The sequence below is a fragment of the Lactuca serriola genome, chromosome 4 (assembly GCF_051521515.1).
Source record: "Lactuca serriola cultivar US96UC23 chromosome 4, Lser_US96UC23_V15, whole genome shotgun sequence".
NCBI lineage: Eukaryota > Viridiplantae > Streptophyta > Magnoliopsida > Asterales > Asteraceae > Lactuca > Lactuca serriola.
In genome coordinates, this window is record NC_136411.1 from 295,608,636 (window position 1) to 295,625,185 (window position 16,550).

Below are 16,550 nucleotides of genomic sequence, written 5' to 3' on the forward strand. Positions count from 1 at the left end.
TTCTGGTCAGTAACTTTAACAATTATAATATGGACGATTCAAAGTCTGTTACTGAACAATACAATGAACTCCTTGGCATATGCGGTCAGTTTAAACTACATCGGATGAATATTGATGAATCCATTGATGTGTCAACCATCATTGACAAACTGCCTTCATCCTGGAAAAACTTCAAACATAACTTAAAACATCAAAAAGAGGAACCGTATTTGGTACAACTTGCTAGTCACATTTGTATTGAAGAATCTCTTTGTGCGAAGGAAAGTGACAAATCTGAAGAAAAAAAAACCAAAGGAAAAGTTGAATCTAGACAACCCTTAGTTCATATGGTTGAAAACAAACCAAGGAATCAGAACCAGAAAGGATATGGCAAACGTAAGCAGGAATATGTCCCAAGCAACTCCAACAAAAAGAGAAAGGATCTAGTTTGTTGGAGGTGCAATCAAGTTGGGCATTGCAAGCATGATTGTCATGTGAATTTAGGCAACAATGGTGTTGGAAACAGTGGAGCCAATGGGAAGGTGAATGGGTCTTCAGCCCAAGTTAAATGATGTCAGTGTTTGACTAAATTTGATAATTCTAATCAGAATTATGTTTACTATGTTTCATTCATTCCTAAATCATTCTATGTACAGGATGATGATGTTGCTTGGTGGATCGACTCTGGGGCAACAAACCATGTATGCAAGGATAAACGGATGTTTGAAACGTTAACTTCGCTTGAAGACGGGTCGGTGTTGAAAATGGGAGACAATTATTTTATTCCTATTTGTGGTTTTGGTTTTGTGTCTCTTAAATTTACTTTTGGAAAGAAAATTTAGTTATTTGATGTTTTGTTTATTCCGAAGATTCACAAGAATCTTGTTAGTTCTAGTAGTTTGAATTATGATGGTTTTAAACAATTTATTAAGATGGATAAGTTTATTTTATCTAAGGGTGGAATGTTTGTTAGCTTTGGATATTTACATAATAGAATATTTCGTTTGAATATTATTGACAAATTCATACTTGTTCAAAATTATGCATTTGTATTTCTGCATCTAATCTTGATAAATCTATGCTTCGGAATACAAAATTAGGTCATCTCAACTTTAGAAGGATACATGAGATGTCAAAAGATGGATTAACTCCAGCCTTTGATATGACATCTGATAAATGTAAAACATGCATACTTTCAAAAGTGTCAAAATAACCCTTTCCTAGTGTTACTAGAAATCCAACTATTTTGGAACTTATACACAGTGAACTGTGTGATTTTCACTCCACTCCTTCTTTGGGAAATAAAAACTATGTAGTCATTTTTATTGATGACTACACTCGGTTTTGCTATGTGTATTTGTTACATTCTAAGGATGAAGCCTTAGATAAATTCAAAATATACAAAACCGAGGTGGAATTGCAATTGGGCATTCCGGTGAAATGTCTCATGACTGATAGGGGAGGTGAATATATGGATCCCATATACTTCCAATCAGTAGGTATCATTCATGAGACCACGACACCTTACACACCCCAACAAAATGGTATAGTTGAATGCAAAAATCGAGTTTTCAAGGAAATGGTAAATTTGATGTTGTCGTACTCGGGATTAAGTGAAGGATTTTAGGGAGAGACCATGTTAACATCCTGCTATTTATTAAATATGGTTCCAAATAAAAGGAACAAAACAGTCCATATGAACTTTTGTTCAAGAAAAAGTCGAATTTGATTTATTTTTGGGTTTGGGGATGTCGGGCAGTTGTAAAACTCACCAAACCCATTAAGAAAATTTTGGGAGAACGAGGAACTGATTTCATATTCATAGGATATGCTGAACATTCCAAGGCATATAGGTTTTTTGTAATAGAACCTAATGATTCAGTCTCAATTAACACTGTTATCGATTCTCGGGATGCATTTTTTGATGAGATGAGTTTTTCATCAATTCAAAGGCCTAAGGATCTGACTTTTGGTACTAATAAAGTGTAAAATTCAAAAATTCAAGATGGTGGTAAAGTACAAGAACCACAAGAGCTTCGTAGAAGCAAAAGAGGCCAAATTGCGAAAAATTTTGGATCCGACTTCCAGCTGTATTTGGTAGAAGTTTCAAGGGATGAAATTAATCTTTAATACTTAAATTGTTATAGTATTGAAGATGATCCTAAGATATATCAAGAGTCCATGGAGTCTCGTGATAGTGCCTTTTGGAAGGAAGCAATTGAGGATGAAATATCATAAATTCTTGAGAACAACACATGGGTGTTGTTTGATTTGCCTCTAGGTTCTAAGCCACTTGGTTGAAAATGGATTTTCGAAAAGAAAATGAATGTTAATGGGACTATTGACAAGTTCAAATGTCGGTTAGTCATTGAAGGTTTTACACAAAAACCTAGTGTTGACTATTTTGATATGTATGCTCCGGTTGAACGTATTTTTACTATTAGATTGTTGATTGCCTTGGCAAGTATCCACAATCTGGTTATTCACCAAATGATGTGAAAATAGCCTTTTTAAATGGTAATCTTGACAAGGAAATTTACATGAAACAACCAGAATGTTTCATTATGCCCGATAACGAGCATATGGTTTGTAAACTTGTCAAATCTTTGTATAGGCTTAAACAAGCGCCTAAAACATGGAATCAAAAATCTGATGCAGTTATTTTTTCTTCTGGTTTCAAGACAAACAAAAGTGACAAATGTGTTTATAGTAGATTTGATGATGCTACAAGAACCGGAGTGATCATTTGCTTATATGTAGATGACATGTTGATCTTTAGTACCGACCAAAATCAAGTGGATGAAACAAAGAAATTGTTATCATCCAAGTTTTCCATGAAAGATTTAGGAGAGTCTGATGTAATTCTTGGATTAAGAATTAAAAGGATGAACAAAGGTCTGGTAATGACTCAAAGTCATTATATTGAGAAAATTCTCAAGCGGTTTAATTTTACTGATTTTTCTCCTGTGAGTACTCATATGGATCCAAGTGTGAAACTATTGTTAAATAATGGTGTTCCCATTTCACAATTGGAATACTCTAAGGCTATTGGTAGCTTGATGTATGCCATGACAAGTACCAGACCTAATATTGCTTTTGATGTGGGTAAGTTGAGCAAGTACGCTAGTATTCCTAGTGCTCAACGTTGGGAAGCAGTAAATAGAGTGTTTAAGAATCTCAAGGGAACCATGGATTATGGTTTGAGTTACTTGGGGATTCCTTCCGTTTTAGAAGGTCATTTGGATGCAAGTTGGATAGCCAACATGGAGGATCATTCCTCAACTTCTAGTTGGGTATTCTTTCTTGGAGGAGGTGTCATTTCTTTGGCTTCCAAGAAGCAATCTTGCATTACAATCTCGATAATGGAATCTGAGTTTATTGCGTTAGTAGCTACTGGTAAAGAAGCATAGTGGCTAAGGAATTTAGTCTATGAGATTCCTTTGTGGTCTAAACCGATAGCATATATTCCTATCCTTTGGTATAGTGCAACCGCTTTGGCTAAGGCATATCGCCAGGTTTATAAGGGCAAGTCTAGACACCTAGGTATTAGACATAGTATGATTAGAGAACTAGTCATGAATGGTATGATTTCGGTTAAGTTTGTGAAATCGCAACAAAATTTGGCAGATCACATGACTAAAGGTATGTGCACAAGTCTGTAATTGGGATTGGATTAAAGTCCATTTAATCCTATAATGATGAGACACGTAATTCCCTCCTAATATAATGTTAGGAGTTGAATTCAATGTGGAAAGCTCATACTTATAGATTAGAACACATGAATTTTTCATCCCATGTATGTGTTCGGTTCTGTAAGTTAGCCAAGTTGAGGTTTAACTTCTTAATAATTCCTTTGAAAAATGTATGTGCAGATATATGGAAAGGAGTTACCTATGTGACTGTGAAGTGTAGTCGCATTTCAAGAGGTTGTTGACTTGACCTTGATACGAACATGAGAGGATTGGGACACACGACTTTATAATAGTGTCAAGTTGTATTTTGCTAGAAATTTAATAAACTAGTATGTATCTTAGTTTCTGGTATTCAAATAGGTTAATGGGTTCAATTCTTAGAACACCCTGATTCTCAATTATTTGCAAATGGATCATACTAAACGAAAATTTTATCATTTTGATATTTACATTATGTACTACTTTGGTTTGTTTGATAAGGTTATGTTTATTCAAGGGTTGCACTAAAATGGGGGAGGATTGTTGGTGATTTTAGTGTCACCATGTCATTTTATGTGACTAGAACTAACATGTGAGCTAAGGGGATTCATAATTTGTACTCTAATATATGTACGGGTTTGTGTGGAGTGCACACACGTATAAGTTCAAATTAGAAGTTGGTTCAACGAAAAGTCGGGGATCCGGGGGCAGCTCCACTGGGTCCGAGGTTTCTAAATGGGTGGCGCCCCTTTGGCGGGGTCTAGGGGAAGCGTCCCTAGCGGGGTCCAATGGGCAGAGCCCCTTTGGCAGGGTCTAGTGGCAGAGCCCCAAAATCTCTCTGAATTTTACATATAGGAACATAGTAGGAAATTCAAATTCTTAAGGGTGATTATGGTAAAACTAACGAAACTCATTAGTTTTGGAAACCCTAAATCCTCATTAAAATCTGGATTACCCTGACTTGCTTCAAAAGCAACTTGTGATGGCCCAAACCTAATGAAACCCTAATCTCGTTTATTATATAAACAGCTCTTCCTTTTAAGAGGGTACACACGAAAGTTAGTTCTTGTTTTTCTTCAGACACTCACAGAATCTTTCTAGCAATTTGGCTTACGATTTCTGTGCCTAGAATCATAAGTGTCCTCTTGGATTATCCTAGGCTAAATTTCTTGTAACCGAAACATAGGGTAAAAATATCAGTTCAGAAAGTGTTCATACGATCCAAGTTGGAATCCAGATCTCAACTACACACCCTACTATTTCTTACAAAAAAAGATGTTTAAAATTTAAGATATGTATTTATAAAATGGAGCAAATTATAATGTTAATTTTGTAAATATGAAGACGTTGAAAACAATCGTAAGAGATTCAAAAACGTCAAGCTACTATAAAGTATCCCAAGATAAATGATGTGTGCCAAATTCAAATATTAGTATGCTTAACAATATTTATGAAAGTGTTGTAAACTATAAAAGATCAGTGTAAATGTAAATGTAAGAACAAGAAAGCAAGTATATACAAGGACCCTTTAATCCTTTAAGATCTTTGGCATAAAATATCAGGATGTGACAATGTGACATTGCCTTAGGGCATCTACAATGCATTAAACTTGTTAGAATTTAATGGATTGAATCATCATTTTACTTGCTATACAACTCTAATTTTCCTACAATGCATTGAACACAATAGAGTTCAATGGAATATATATTTAATTTTTAAAAGATTTCCTTTTTCCCATTGAAGAGTTCAGTGACCATTGAACTCCATATCTATTGATTTCAACATGGCATGCCACAATGGTAGATTTTAATCTATTGAAAGCCAATTAGGCATGTCACCTCATTCAACTCTCCCATTGAACTATGAATTGTGGATGCTCTTACAGCTTATATTAATAAAAATGAATTACAAGTGAAATTTGATCGAGTGTAAAATGATATAGTGTTTGATAACTTCCAGAGAGTAAGCAACATTATGGTTGAGTGTATGTATCTGAGTAACAACTTTCATTTATATATAAAGATAAGATAACAAATTAACCTAAATATTTGGGATCTTCCACTATTCTTGCTTGACCATTTTTTTGGGAAGACTCAATGTCTTTTCTCATTGACATAATGCTTTATTGACTTGGTCCCTTATCTTGGTTAGTTTAAGATCTTGGTTTATTCAAAATGTTAGTGTATATTCAAGATCAGCATAATAAAAGAAAACTGGAAATATTACCCATAATAATTGCTCTAGAAATTTCCAATTCAAGATCTTGGAAAAGTTGAAGGTTTCTAGAATTTGAAATCATACCACTACTAGAGAAATGCTAAAACGACTTGGTTAAATTGTTGGGTTTTGAGCATTCTAATACTCCTAAGTGTACATGAAACCCTAAATACCTTGGATTTATGTTTTCTCTATTATACATGCAAATAAGAACTTCCAAGGTATTATCCTAATCTAGCATACAAAACAATGAGTGTAACAAGATAGAATACATACCTCTTTGATGTAGAAAGTCTTCATGAAGCTTGAGTGCCTAGTGCCCCAAGTGTGACACCTCAAATGGTTCACACAACACCAAATACACTTGGAATAACTTGAGAGAAATCTACAACTCATGAAATCGGCTAGCCCTTCATTATTCACACTAGTGACCGATTTTTGTCAAGAATAAGATCTTTATATAGTGTTACAATTAGGATAAACCCTAAATGTCATGACTTTCCATTTCCTTGGATCCATGGGTTAAAATACACCATGGAGCATCCATGGACCATCCTATGGGTTTTAGCCCAACTTGATTATCCATGGAGCATTAGCCCACTACAAAAGTATGGATGATTTACACAATCAACCCATATATTTAATTAGTCTTCTTTTGATCACTTACTTAATCCTAGATTAATTCTTGATCAATACTAATTAAATAATCTTATTATTCTTATTATTAATATACTAGAACTTATAATATATTAATAACCATAAGTGTCTTATTTCTCTCATTGTAGTCTATCCAAATGCATGATGCCATGCAACCCAAATGGACCATGCCGGGTTGGGTCAAGTCTTACCAATTATAGTTATGGACTTAGACATTAATCCAACAGTCTCCCACTTGGATAAGTCTAAAACTATTATTGCGTATGACTTCAGGAACCAACTGGCAATCATAGCTCTCAAAAGCTTCTGTCGAACTCTTACCTTGTCGATGAACTCTGACCTTTGTCAATGACTTGTCCATTAGATAAGGGATCGTATACTCCTCCATTCTAGATATCATATGGATTGAGACATGGATTATAATCATTCTCTCTGTCCATTTGTTGTTTCCCGATTTCCGATGTATGACGACTGACTAATTGAACAAATCAAATCAGTCCTGACCCAGCCGAGCACTTCCATTTGTCATCATCAAATCATCGAGGGGCCCACAGATATCGCTTTTATCCCGAAGGTAAAAGGAATGGATAAACTTCGACTCATATGGCTTGTTCTACTACTTGTTGAATCATACACAAAGACACGTTTTATAGCACCGAGTTACCAAATGCGTTTTCGTGCAATCAATGTACTATCAACTCATAGTAACAACTCATATCTCTAGGTTTGAAGAATATAAGATATTATCGTCTCATGATCACTCATGATAAAATCCATGAAGTGATTCCAATGAGCGCGGGTTGAATCCAATACTCAGAACTTATGAGCACTCATGAGTGTTGTAGCCCTTTGTCCAACACCTTAGTCCTCTACAAGCCAACCCATGACAGTCTTAATTCATATCTACTTCCAACATATGACCGACTGTGGATGGTTTGAATAACTTAGTCATGTCGGAGGAATAACCTAGTTTATTAGGGAAGTCAAAACATGCAAAGTGAAACACAATAATAATTGAATCCAATATGGTATCAAAACCTATGAACATAAATAAAACACCTTTTATTTATCACCATATGATTACACATTATTCATTGTATACTGTTTCAGCTATCAACTTTATTCTTGAATTTAAAACAATAGTTGTCCCATGCTCCAAGCATGTACACTATGTTTTCTAAACACTAGTCATGCCAGACACCAAGTATGCATACTATGTTTGTCTATGATATTTACTTTGTGAACTAGATCAATTGAACATAACTTCAATGATTCTCTTTTCACACTCCCAAATCCTTACGGCAAATGCAAGAATTCCAAATTCATGCCATTTATTGGAATCTGTCAGATTCTAAACTTATATGCATTGATCCTCTTGTAATGATTATGCACAAAGTCAGAAAGACTTGACAACAATCATTACAGAGTATTCCAAAGGAGATCAGCTCCTTGGAAACATCCTTCTTGCACTAAGTTTCCTAATCTTAAACAGATTGAAAATTCTAACTTTGAAACATTTCCAGATTCCATTTTGACAATCACTTCTGAACAAGAGTTGCCTCCTTCCAGATTATGTCAATATGGTCCTTCCAGAATTATCACTATACTTCCAACTGTCCTTGAGAAACCAAACTTTGGTAAACCTTAGATTGTCCTCGACAATTGTTTAATCCTTTTAGTCATATCCAGTTCTAAACCTTTTCCCTTCTTAATGCCCCAGGCATTTGGAAAATTTTAGAAAGGATGAATATAGCACATGTAATCGATCCTATATCCGAAGCATATGGGACACGATTCATGATGTCTCACATAAAGACTAAACTAGTCTTTTGCTATAATATGTCCATTTCAATTTGCCAAGTTCTCATAATTCAGATTATGAAAAGGGATGCCGTAATCATAATCGGATTTTAGAACGCAAATAATGGACTCATATACAAAATTTCCTTATGTTGAGCCATTCCAACATGAAATTCATATATATCCTTGACTAAATGATTAAAACCTCACGATCTAAGCTTATAGATTTGAGATGAAGTATAATTTCCTCTCCCTTAATTATAGCAAAACAACTCTTTTCCAATTGAAACTTTTGTTTTCTATAATTAACATTACTAACTTGCAATACTTATCATAATTATCATGCTCCCACTAACATGATGATTATTAGCATAACACTTATGCTCCCACTAGCTTTGACATGTACTCAGAAATCAGCTGACTTTCTTACCAAAGTTCAGATTTCTAATACTAGATTGTTTTGATAAGACTTCATCAAAATCATACACCTTCCCTTAGATAGCACACTTGTGTGTCTAAACAATTATGAAGAGGGATGCCATAATCATAATGGTTAGACCTTTTTTGCCACTTCTCACAAGTCCAGGTTAGTGTGCCGGTAAACCACACACGCTCCACTAACGAGTTTGAGAATGCAAAAATCACAATTGCTATCTAGCTAAAGTCTACTTAGTGAAAGTGTTTCTTCACCATCATTTTCATGAATCGGAGAGAAACCTTATGACACTTAGATTTTTATGGTGTATGTGTTCTTATCCATGTGAATTGTCAAAACCGTAGTCACAAGACAAGGATAATGACAAATCCAAACTCATATGGATTGAACTCAATCTTAACTTCTTGCCACCTGGCAGCTCAAGGGCCTGCCATTGCTTCCAAGTTGTTGTGCAACACATTGAGAACTCTAAGAACTCATATGCAAAGCCAACTTTAACTGGAATGGGAACAGAATATGTCAACACGATAGGTTATAAACCTCAAGTCGTGTGCTAGTGAAGAACTTCAGGTTTTATTCTTGATTAGTTCTTGAAACTTTCAAGACCTTTAAGACTCCCACTGTCCTCTTGACATATAAGACTCTCTTGTCAAACATCCAAGAGATAGTGTGGATTCTAATCAAGACAAGCACTTCACAAAATTGGCCTAAGTTGGTCTTTGCTTTATCCAAAACATCAAAACTTACCAATTTCAAATGTACAAGAGTAGAAAACTTTTACTCTTACATTTGACAAGTGTTTTAAACCTTCTTTGAGATATGTCACTCAAGTTACAATCTTGGAGTATGACTCTAAGACTTGTATTGGAACGAAGTATGACTCATCTTCTTGATTTAACCATTTCAACAATTCAAGTTCCTCTTAATAGTCATAAGAATGCACTGAGATTTCCTTTGAGAAATAATTTTGATATGGTTTCTTAATCATTAAGATGATCACAAAACTGATACTAAAGTACTCTCCCATCTTTTCAGATTTGAGAAACTTTTATCCTTCTGCCTAAGTTGATTCTTCTTATTCGCTCTACCTTACATTGGAACCTTTTCCAATGTCACAGAGTTACACTTAAGCTTGTAAGTATAATCATATTTACTGAGCTTTAGTAAACTATGACGAATAGTCTTATAAATCTTTTATGGTGGACTTAATCAGTGCACAAGAATGTGTACTCGATCCCTTAGTCCTTTACTTGACTCACACATCCATGTGAACGAGTAATTAGCCTTAATTTTTCCAATACTTGAAAGTTCTCATTCATCATGCTATACAACTTGCATGATTCCAAGTTTCGGTCCAATTGAAACTTGGGTGATGAGAATCTTTCCTTATTTGGTAAATTTAGACATTACCACAAATGAAAGAATCAATTTCATACTTCCACTCTTGCTATTAATGGAATCATATAAGCAACAATTTTTCCTCAAATGTCATTGTAAGGATATTTTAAAATAAATAAAATCAAAAATTTTCTTTTATTTTAAAACTTTGCGGAAAAACTTATCCTTACAATGCAAAAGCACATGAAAACTTTTTTGCTATCCATTCCTAAGCAATATATCATAACTCCTAAGAAGTAGCTCAAGATTCCGATCTTCAAACCATGTGATAGAAATCCATCTACGCGATCAGATTCAGCATATTCTTTCTTTAAGTTTCTCCACTTTTTCTTTGATTCTTAAAACATCACCATGTGACCCAGTCACATCATGTATCAAGAATCTCAGAATAGAAACTTAGCAGAGTTAGATAGTGGACTTTACCTGAAGTAGAGTCAAACTTATTGACTTTAACATCCTTAGGTAAATTTGGCAGCTTTGCAACCAATGCCCTTTTCTTTGGCAATATAAACATATAGACCCTTTGATAATGGTACATGGGACTATCACAGACTTAACTTTTCTCTTTACCATTTGGTCAACCGAGTTGACTATGGCCGATCCCTTTCCATTGGGAAGAGAATGCTTTACTAGATATCCAATGTCATGATTGTCAATGTCCGTAAAGTTTTAAGGAAGTTGATCTTAACAAATATATAAGATCATTAAGGGTTTTGTCATAGTCTGTTTCATAGGTGTCCCAAAGGAACTCACTATGTGACTTAGAAAGTGATTGAACCACCAACTTTCTCAAGACTTTGACACCCAACTCTCCCGACTTGTCAATATGTGACTACATCTCCAATATGTGATCACACCTAGACCTTGCCTTGCCAATAGGGCTTGAGTGACCTTAAACTTTTCAAGAACTTGTGGGTTAGGGAGAATAATTTGAAGAGGTGAAGAAGTATGATATCTATGGGACATCATCTTCATTAGGAAAGCTTGTTTGAAGAGATTTGGGAAGATCATAAATGTCTAAACCAGACATGTTTTTGGGAGATATTCAAGATAGTTGATTTTAAAGTCCTTAATAGGATACCCAATATGAAATATTAAGGCTAGGACCCAACAAACTATTTTATAACTTAGAAGAGGTATACCGTAATCCAAGCTATAAAATATTTGAAGGTAGGTGAATGACGATTCACCAATTTCCACCAAGATAAACGAAATGTATAATTAGGTTTTAATTGGTTTTGAAACTCCTAGATCTTTGAGATTCATTGAACTGTTCAATGGCATGTTTCAATCTCGAGTGTGCCCTTTAGGTTTTGTGACTGGGATGCCGAGGATCACAAAACAAGGTGTGAAGTAACCATGCAAATTACTTGGTACCCTTAAGTGTTTACCCCTCAATCGATGTGCCGGTTAACCACACACGCTCCATCGATACTATGATAAACATTAAGTTACCCTTTGCCTACCTTGTTAAATACGAGTTAGTGTGCCGGTTAACCACACACGCTCCACTAACCGACTTAAACAAAGTGCAAAGTGTAATTTCATGGATTAACACCTTATTCACATTTTCCTAAGTAACTAAGATTGGGTATTATTAAGAGTTTAGTTACTTAGTATTTATCATTAATACTTTTAATGAAGGGAGAATTCTAGTCCTGTCAAACCCGTTCGGCTAACGACCCTCCACCAGTCAAGCAAGCGGTGGGTGAGAGTGGACACCCATTAAGTTGCCATTTTATAGGCAACAACCTTATACCCACCTTATAGACCGGCGTCGTGAATGAGGCGTACTAGCGGTAAGACTGACTTTACTCTAATACTTATATATATTATTAACTTATAATATTATAAAGTATAAGGGTTGAATTTTAACTTTTAAAATTCTAAGGGCTAACTTGGAATTAAAGTATTCATAAGAGAAAACTTTACAAATTCCAAAACTTGAGGGCAAGTTTTGAAACTATTCAAAACTAATTAATTCCATAACTTATGTGTTTAAAGTAGTTTTAATCCAAAAACTCTTCAAGTTCCATAACATGAGGACAAGTTACGGAAGACTTTAAACTAATAAAAGAATTAACTTTTCTTTATTCTATAACTTATGATATTAATTAAGGTTACACTTTTTTTAATTTATTATTTAATGAAGAGACTCTTGGTCCTCCATAACTTGAGGACAAATTATGGAGTCATAACACCTTTTAATTAGAACTAGACTCTTCATTTTTTGTAACCTTTGCCAACTTTTATGAGTTTTATGAAACTTAAATGTGACTTTTCATATAACTTGAGGACAAGTTACAAAAACACATTTTAGAATCAACTCTTAGATTAATTTGGATTGAAAACAACTATTTCACTCAACTTTTCTATTAATCTAAGCAACTCATAAGAACAAGATAATTCAAATCAAACTTTTTCATGTAATTAATCTAAACCTTAAACTAATACAAAACATGAATCTATTGACAATTATCTTTGAAATTGGATTAGCATGAACATTACCACATCAAAAGTAGGTTTATAAGTTCAAAAACATCTTAGGGTAATGTTCCTAGTCCAATTCCAGCCAAAAAAGTCGAATTTATGCTGTCTGGGGGTCCAACTCGTCGAGTGCACGAACCTACTCGGCGAGTTGGATGCTTTTTGCCTTGGACTCGGCGAGTCTGCTGGGCAGACAGCATCAAAACTCGATTTTCCAGCTTCTTTTGCAAGTATAACAAGAAAACAAGCCTAGGCTCTGATACCACTGTTGGGTTTTGAGCATTCTAACACTCCTAAGTGTACATGCAACCCTAAATACCTTGGATCTATGTTTTCTCTATTATACATGCAAATAAGAACTTCCAAGGTATTATCCTAATCTAGCATACAAAACAATGAGTGTAACAAGATAGAATACATACCTCTTTGATGTAGAAAGTCTTCATGAAGCTTGAGTGCCTAGTGCCCCAAGTGTGACACCTCAAATGGTTCACACAACACCAAATACACTTGGAATAACTTGAGAGAAATCTACAACTCATGAAATAGGCTAGCCCTTCATTATTCACACTAGTGACCGATTTTTGTCAAGAATAAGATCTTTATATAGTGTTACAATTAAGGTAAACCCTAATTGTCATGACTTTCCATTTCCTTGGATCCATGGGTTCAAATACACCATGGAGCATCCATGGACCATCCTATGAGTTTTAGCCCAACTTGATTATCCATGGAGCATTAGCCCACTATAAAAGTATGGATGATTTACACAATCAACCCATATATTTAATTAGTCTTCTTTCGATCACTTAATTAATCCTAGATTAATTCTTGATCAATACTAATTAAATAATCTTATTATTCTTATTATTAATATACTAGAACTTATAATATATTAATAACCATAAGTGTCTTATTTCTCTCATTATAGTCTATCCAAATGCATGATGCCATGCAACCCAAATGGACCATGCCGGGTCGGGTCAAGTCTTACCAATTATATTTATGGACTTAGACATTAATCCAACATAAATACTTAACATAACACGGTTGGCAACCGGGTTTATAAGGGTCGAGTCCTATAAGTAAAATCTAATAGATCCCCGTTTCACAACCGGGGCTTATTATACTAATAGAACTTGGTTCCCTTATATAAATTGGGGTTTTTTATTGAAAGCCTAGGCGTTTTATACGACTATATTGCCCGGTTCTCATGCATACAACCAGGTTCTATCATGCAAGTCAGAAGCAGCACTCGTTTGACCATATAGACTAATTATGTTTTATGCAACTGGGTCTTTTTACTAATTGTTATATATATATATATATATATATATATATATATATATATATATATATATATATATGTTTTGGTAAAATATTACACAAGTACTAATCAACCAAATTGAATGAGAGGCTGTGATGTTCAGATTGTGCAATAGAAAATGGTAAAAGAAAGTGACATAGTGGTTTACAAGGAAAGCCCTTGATCCTTCCTAGGATCTCCGACATAAAACATTGGGAGGTGGTAATGACCACCTGCCTTGATGATTTATTGATATAAAATGAAGATTACAATGTATTCTTAGTAAGAATAAGTAAAGAATTTTGTAGAGTAAGCTTAGAGTAAAAAAACAGTCTATTGTGTGCAGATTGCAAGTGTCAATTTATAGTCTAAACTAGCGAACAAGATGTTCGATATTTCCGGGATCCTCTATGACCAGCTTCATGAACGTTATTTGACCTAGTATTCCGGGTCTTCGACATTGTTGAGACAATTCTTCATTGAGAATTGGTCTTCCCTTGACTACCTCTGCACACGTGTTAATTATAGACAAGATCTCCAAAAGTCGCTAAAAGAAATAAAAAAATCGCCTTCAAAAGTCATTTTCTTCGTCTAGAATTGTCCAACCCAACAACTGATTATGAGGGTTGTATTTATACTCAAGGTGGAAGCTTCCAGAACGAGAAACTAATAACATGCGATCGCATGTTTTGAGACTGCAATCGCAGGTCCTGAAGATAAGCGTCTCGGGCCTTTTAAATGAAGTAGGATGCAATTTTGGGATTTTTTTGGCAAAGTTGCGATCACATAAGGATAATTTGCGATCCCATGTTTTGAGTTTTTTCTTCCAGATGAATCTTTGGCATTAAAAAACCTCAAATGGTCGCGAGGGCAATACGGAGGCTCCTGTTGTGAAGAGTATGGCATTTCAGTTGACCACTGATGAGGTCTGTGCAATGCCAGATATGGTTAATGGTATGTGAATTATCTCTATCTTTTCTTGCTTTCCTTATTTATGCTTATGATTATTTTGATCTTGTATATGGACCTTTTTGGTCAGTAGTATGACCGCTCATGTTCTGTTTGACATGGGTGCTACCTAATCCTTTATATCTCTTACACTTAGCAAGAAGTATTGTGATGCTCTTGGGAATTTGGATTTCCTACGAGTAGGTTAGGATTGTGAATGATCGTACTATGAGTGCTTCAAGGATTCATTGCAGATGACCATGAGATATCTACATCAGGGTTGTTATGGGTTCCTAGCTTATGTTGCAGACACTAGACTTGAGGTCACGATGAAGTTGATTGGGGTACCCAGTGTTTGGGATTTCCCTAACGTGTTTCCTGAGGACTTACCAGTAGTGCCTCTCGAGAGGCAGGTTGAGTTTCAGATTGATCTGGTTCTTGGTGCGACTCTGATAGCCAAGGCGTCGTATCGCCTGGCACCACCAGAGATGTAGGAGTTATCTACACAGCTTCAGAATTTGCTAGACAAGGGTTTTATTTGTACGAGCAGCTCTCCATGGGGAGCATCGATTCTGTTTGTGAAGAAGGACAGTTCACAAAGAATGTGCATTGATTACCGGGAGTTGAATAAGATAACGGTGAAAAACCGTTACCCACTTCCAAGGATTGATGATTTGTTTGATTAGCTTCATGGTGTCTTGGTTTTCCAAGATTGATTTGCGATTGGGGTACCATTAGATGCGGGTCAGGGATTATGATGTGCAGAAGACAGCCTTCATGACTCGTTGTGACCATTACGAGTTCGTGGTGATGCCATTCGGGCTCACTAATGCACCAACAACGTTCATGGATCTCATGAACCGAGTTTGTAGGCTGATGTCGGATCGGTCTTGTGATTGTATTTATTGATGATATTCTGGTCTACTCCAAGACCAAGGAGCAACATGAGGAATATTTACGAGAGGTGTTAGAGACCCTGAGGAAGGAGAGGCATTATGCTAAATTCTCCAAATGTGAGTTCTGGTTACACGAGGTGCAATTTCAGGGGAACATTATCATCTAGAAGGGTATATTGGTCGACACCCAATATCAAGATCGTGATGTGACTGGAGGTTGCGAGGACTATATCTGAGGTTTCGCAGGGTATTATCGGAGATTTATCCAGGATTTTTCCAAGATTGTAGTGCCTGTGACCCGTTAGATAAAGAAGAATGTGACTTTTTGGTGGGGGGCAAATCAGTAGTTAGCTTTTGAAACTCTGAGGCAGAGATTGTGCGAGGCCCTGATTCTTGCGCTTTTCTGAAAGTTGGATGATTTTTTGGTTTATTGTGACACCTCTATTTTGTGTTCGCAAGTTGTTCTTATGCATAGGGGTCACATGATTGCTTATACTTCGAGGCAGCTAAAGCCTCATGAGGCAAACTAACCTACGCATGATTTGGAGTTGGGGGCTATGGTTTTTCCCTCAAGATTTGGAGACACTCTCTATATGGGTTTCAGTGTACTATCTACACTGACCACAAGAGTTTGAGGTACTTGATGGACAAGCCGAATCTGAACATACGACAACGGAGATGGTTAAATGTGGTAAAGGATTATGATTGAGAGAACCTATCACACCCTGGAAAGGCCAATGTGGTAGCTGATGATA